The following is a 6,791-nucleotide window of genomic DNA, read 5'->3' on the forward strand; positions in this document are numbered from 1 at the left end:
GAAACGAACGCAGCGCCAACTATGGTCATTACAACAATTACTCGAAGCTCCATTTCTAGAAGATAAAATGAAAGTACTATTAGTACGATACGTAATTGTTCAATGTGGTCGTTTAATTCCAAATAAAGTTGTCGGATAGAGAGAGACCTATACAAAGAAGAACACACTTTCACAGGGGTAACGCTAATTGGCAAACAATTTCTAAATGCCCATATTATTACCAGATGGCGCAAACTACACCTTCTGAGAAAGCAAATACTTCAACCAACTTTAAGTAGAATATTTCATTTATTATTACTATTTTCAAAATTCAATTAGTGACTTACTTGAAATATTTTTTCTTCGATGACGTCTCTTGGCGTTGGCTCCGCAAATAATATTTTTAAGTAATCCGTTCAATTTATGATTGTCCGAGCTAATCAATGTGGCGTAGAACGTTGTTCTGCCTCTGTCAGAGTCGCCTAGTTTCATCTCGACCTTTGGACTTGGCCTTAATCTTTTTGTTAGCTATGACTCACTTGGTACAACTAGGAACTATTTGAAGATAAGATATATCTTATATGTGATCACTTCCTTAGGGGCTGGTGGTTACAATTATATACCAAACTGGTCACCTGTTTTAAAAACGTGAAATCCAGTGATTATTGATTGAATTCTTGGATATCATGGATTTCAAAGAATTGTGGAGATTAGTCATCATTTTAACAGATTACTGTGAAATTCACTGATATATCTACTTTAAAATTTTTTTTAAGTATTTCTGTTAATACCCATGATTTTTCTAAGAAAATCGAGATATTCAAATTATTTCTAAAGGAAACAGGTTTTTAAGCTGATGTTAATTAATGTATAAAAACTTTGATTTGTATTACCAAATAAGATTTTCCGTTAAGCTTTACAGCCACGTTCACCGAACTAACTCTTGTGACGACGTCACTTCTTTCTTCTTGACTGTTTGTTTACAGGAGTTTTATGGAAGTTTTCACGCGAGTAATCAGATTACGGATTACCATGATTACTGTGTTTCTCAAGTATTGGAGTTACTTAGGTCGGTGTTACCCCTGGGCCATAGTTACTGGACTGTTAGTGTATTTCACCCCTTCTGAGGCTGACCCCCAGTGCTGTCCCCCCTTGCGACAGCACTGGCCCCTGCGCGTCACTGTTTGGATTTTTAGCGGCAGTTGCGTAGCCAGGGGGGGTCAAAGGATCATTAATCTCTCAATGTTCGTTAGAAGATTTTCTAATGTATGAAATAACTACGCTTTTCAAAAATTGGTTTGAATTGTGGGTTTCCAGTAATGAACCAGTGACAAAATTAATTCATGACGCAAAACGTGCAATGTGGCAATGAAGCTAAAGTCGGGTTCGTAAGCTCTCTCACAATTTTGGTGCCGAAACACGGGAATAGGGTTTTATATAACTATTTTTGGTTCAATAAAAATAACTGTTAGTGAGATTTCAACCTGTCGATGGTAGACGTTGACAAGCTCATTAAAAATCACGTGACCATGCGCACCAGTGCCACGAATTTAGAGATCATAGAAGAAAAAAGAATGCATTGGAAAGAAAAAGAAAGTAAATTACTCTCAATGAACGACCCCATCCGAGCTGCGATTGACGATTCCAAACGAGAAACTGAGTTCATCGGAACTGAAGAGTGCCACGAAAATCTTATCTCCTGTAAGTTCAAGGCCACGAAACTTACCAGCCAGGCCGTCGGACAAAGACGACACGGAAGATGTCCACTCATCGACCTGTAGTTCCTCCTGCCGCTCTGACAATCCTCTAGTGAAACAACCTCAATTAGAAATTAAGAAGTTCAACGGAGACTCCATTAAATGGCAGGAATTTTGGGACCAATTCGAGACGGCCGTGAGGCGTGGACAAGATGGAGCTGGATTTCTCAGTGAAGTATTTACGTTCGTATCTTGAAGGTCAGGCCGCTAGGACGATTGCCGGCTTGTAAACCCCTAGTTTAAACTACTCGACCGCGATTGACTTTCTTAAAAAACAGTTCGGCAACAAGGAATCTATAATTAGCAGTCACATGAAGAATTTATTAAAAATGGCCGCGGTTGAGCAGTCCCACGATGTAGTAGCGTTAAGAAACCTTTTTGATCTCTGCTAGATTCAAATGAGAAGCCTTGAAAATTAGGGACCACCCACAGAATTGTACAGCGCGCTACGTTCCCCGGTATTAATTCAACTAATTCCAGAAGACATAGTCAAAGCATTTAAGCGTAAGCATGAATTGGGCTCATGGTGGAAAGTAAATGATCTCTGTAAATTCCTTTTGATAGAAGTGACGAGCCGAGAAAAAGCAGCAGAGCTTTCTAAAGCTAGAAATACAGACAAGATCCAAAAGCAACCGTCCGACGGTAAGAACAGTAGTCCCAGCTCAGATGAGAAAAACAGTAATTCCCGCTGATATATGAAAAATAGTAATACATGCCCAGTTAAGAAAACAGTTATCCCCGCTCAGATGAGAAGAACAGTAATTGCCGCTCAGATGAGAAGAACAGGGGCGCAATCCCGTCGTCCTCTTCGGTCTTGAGCGTCACAATGAGCCATAAATTCTGTCTATTTTGCGACCAGACTAATCATTTCACCACCGAATGTACGAAACACACCGCGTTGGAAAGGCGAGCCATAATCCAGCTCAAGCGTCGATGCTTTAATTGTCTCAGAGTACCGCAGAGTTGGCCAGAGTGACCCAGTGCACATGGTGTAAAAGAAAACAAAATTTCACAGTTTGCAATTCCAAAGAGAAAAACGGAAGGGCGGATTCCGAATCTACGGCTCAGTCGGCCAATGAGCAGATTTCCGCTAACTTCCAGTCATCAATATCAAGTGGAGAACGCGTCGTATTACTCCAGACCACTTAACAGATCGTTGATAGTGATCATTCCCGATAGCTTCGCTGTTACTCGACAGCGGAGACCAACTCTACTTTATTAAAGAAGAAGAATATCATTATTGCTTCTTATTATTAGAAATAAAATAAAATTTAATTTAATTTAAGGAATAGAGTGCAATTTGACTCAAATGTTTGAAATAAAACACATGAGAGAAACTCGATTTGTAGGGACTACAGCGCTTTCCCAGCATTTGTTTAATCAGCATTTTCCAAAACAGCGTTTTTCAAATCAGCGTTTTGTCAAAATAGCGCTTTGTCATAACAGCATTTCTTTATACAGCGTTTCCCAAAACAACAAATTGTTCAAACGGCGTTCTGTCATAACAGCATTTCCCAAAACAACAAATTGTTCAAACGGCGCTTTTTCATAGCGGCGGTTTTCAAAACCGTATTTTGTCGAAACAGCGTTTCCCAAAACGGCGCTGCTTTCTATAGCACTAATAATATAGGCCTATTGTAATACATATTTTTCTGGAATTTCGGCTAATTTCATTACCTAATGGTTTCTGCCGATAGTTAGTATTGCAAACTTACCTAACCTAACCTAACCTTACCTAACCTAACCTAACCTAACATAACCCCTGAAGTTCATATGTATGTTATACATTTTCCATCGTCAATTCATATAAATTTTAAGAAACCGCTGTCTTGACCAAAACCGCTGTTTCAAAATCGCTAATTTGAGAAACGCTATATTCAGAAACGCTGTTTATGGAAAAAGCTGTTTTGACAAACCGCTCTACTGAGAAACGCTTGACCAAAAAACGCTGACTAAACAAAACGCTCTTTCGACAAACCGCGGTATTGAGAAACGCTATTTCAACAACCGCTGTTTTAACAAAGCGCCGTTGCAACAAAATGCTGTTTTGAAAACGCTATTTTAACAAATGCTATTTTAGTCAAGCGGTCTATTCCCTACATACCGAGATACTCTACCTATTTGCTCAGCTTTTGAAAATATTTATCACTAAGCCTAATGATTAATAGAATGGGGGGAGGGGGTTGATGCTAAGATTTACCAAAAATGCAAGAAACGTCAGCTAGCTCAGTACGGCTGAGCACCAAACGCTTGGGTTTGTGACCTACGATGGATGTCGGCATTTAATTCAATCGAAATTGTTTCTGGAACATCGACATTGACGCATTGCAGATGAGCAATTTGGCCATTTCAATTAAAACAATGTCCGGGATTCGCACAAAATAAAGTTGAAAGAAATATATCAGTTTTAAAATGTAATTATTATTTCAATAAAATTTTTCACATAACACTAAACGTTGCCTGGCAAATGTATAAAGCCCTCTACTTAATCTCTGTTATCAAGTCCAACTAATCACGAAAAACGTCACATCTGTAATCAGTGAGTGGCAATTCCCTTGATCCAAGCTTGTGAAGGTTTACTTCCATTGCGTCATACTTTGTCTGCTCCGTCGTCTGCTCCAGTGCATTTTTCAAAGGCAGGGCCCTACCCCACCTTGGTTTTTCCGTTTTTCCAGGGCGCGCCCTGCCTCTTAATTTCATCTTGACAGGGCACGCCCTCCCTCTTTTTTCCAACTTGCTAGGGCGCGACTTACTTTTATTTCAAAAATCATTGGCACTGCGACTTGCGTACTAGTTCGTATAAAATTTTTGTTTATTAACAATATTGATTTTTAGTACCTTGTATCCATTTACTAATAATTCTTCACGTTTCCTACTCTACTGCCAGCCTTCATATAAACCCCGTCACTCTAGTGACCTTAAGCATGGCCAACTTTGATCTCGCGCTATAGCGACCGACCCATTCGTTGAAGTTTATATGTTAGCCTACGAGGCTACGAGCAAAAGATATCTGTATGAGTTGAGCACCCCTAGCGAAATATTATTTTGAGAATAGTTTTTGCATTAAAGACAATATAAAAAAAACTGTATGAGTTCAGCGCCACGCTCGTTTTTGTGGGAAAATCCTTCCCCACGGAATTTCGGTGATGGGCTGGCCGCTATAGTGCGAGATCAAAGTTGGCCGTTGTTAAGCGTCCGGTTACCCTAACAGTAACAGCAGACTGTTTTTATACTGATTCTAGTCAACTCCGTGCGGCCCACGAGGGGTCGGAGTGTGCAATAACTGGTGGCTTTACCGGGGAGTCGGGGTCCGGCTCTTGTAACCCAGCACGGGAGGTGGCGCACTGGGAGATGTTAGCTCCGTCCAAATGGTCCTATCTCCACCTCCGACTTCGGTCCGGTGTGGGCGGGTAACTGGGCTTAGGCCCAGACTACCGGAGAGGGGCCGGGCAAACTGGCCGTCTTGGCGGATTGAGTTGCCTGCTGTGGGGCTACGGGCCTCCGTTTGAAGGCACGGTGGACTCATGTCCCAGCCTTTTAGGGTTCCACCGGGATTTCCGGTGCCAGCTATGCCGGTTTATGCGGTCTGCCGTGAGCCTGCCGTTCCCCTTTAGGTGCTCTTTCCAAAGGGCTTGGCTCTCTGCCTTTCTAGGAAGGGTGTCGGCTGGCGTTGCCAGAGCATCCGCTCTTATTCCCACTGCTGTGTGCGAAGTGGGGGCTGTTCGCCCCATTGCTGCACCTTCTGCTGGGTTGGGTGGCTTGCGTCGAGGGCGCGACCATCGGTAGTGGGGTTCTGCTACCCATGCTGGTTTTGCCGCCTGTCCGGGTCTGTGGAGGCTGGCGTAGGGCATAATGATGACAGACCTCCGGTGGTGTGGTTTCAATCTTACCGGGTACACCGAGCTATAAATCTGACACATGTCCAGTCAACTCGGTGCGTTTTTTTTTCTAATTAATTGTTTTTTAATAATATTAGCGAATGATTTCATATTTAGAAAACACGATTATTGTTTTTGGTTATCTTAGTCTAGTCGACAATTTACGTTTCATGATTGTAATTAAATATTAAATTTTATTAAAAAAATTATACGAAGAATTCGGTGACATAGGAAGGCTGAGTTTTACTATTAGCCTAGCCTCGCAGCCTCGGATAAATGGTGATTGAATTTATGAATTTTTCCCGTAGGAAAGTACCATGACAATTGTAATACATTATCTAGGTACGGCCAACGTACGAAATCGAAGTTGGCCGTACCAGGTAGCGCCTCGGTTCTTTTTTTAGGACTACACTACGGGTCGGATGTTCTCGAGTACAAGTACAGAGGAGTGGCAGCAGTTCATTGAGTGTGATCGCTACAGTTTTCTCATTTCATACGATTTATAGAGCTTCTTTTTGTGATTAAATAAATGTATTGGTATCCCATGTTCAATATATTTTACCACGTGAAAACTTCCATAAAACTCCTGTTTTTCTAGATTTTCTTAGAAAAATTAAAGGTATTAACAGAAACCATTAAAAAACATTTTAAACAGATATATCAGTGAATTTCACACAATAATCACAGTAATCTGTTAAAATTATGAGTAATCTCCAAAATTCTTTGGAATCAACGAAATCAATGATATCGAAGAGTGCAGTTAATAATCACTGGATTTCACGTTTTTAAAACACGTGATCAGCTTTCCTCTAATTCCAACCCCTTCCCTCCCCTTCGCCATCTGTGGGGTCCCGGTAATACTTCGCGATACCAGATAAGAGAGTGATAACTTATTAAATACATCTTATCTTCAAATAGTCCTTAATTGTACCAAGGGTTAGTCAAAAAGTGAGTCATAGCTAACAAATAGCCTAAGGCCAAGTCCAAAGGCGACTGTAACAAAGGCAGAACAACGTTCTACGCCACATTGTTTAGCTCGGACAATTATTAACTGAACGAATTACTTAAAAAAGTATTTGAGGAGCCAAAGCCAAGAGAAATCATCGAAGACAAAATATTTCAGTTAGTCACTAATTGAATTTAGAATTTAGTCATAGAATATTCTACTTTTAACTAA

This window comes from Leiobunum rupestre, chromosome 2 (genome assembly GCF_980474605.1).
Source record: "Leiobunum rupestre chromosome 2, qqLeiRupe1.1.hap1, whole genome shotgun sequence".
NCBI lineage: Eukaryota > Metazoa > Arthropoda > Arachnida > Opiliones > Sclerosomatidae > Leiobunum > Leiobunum rupestre.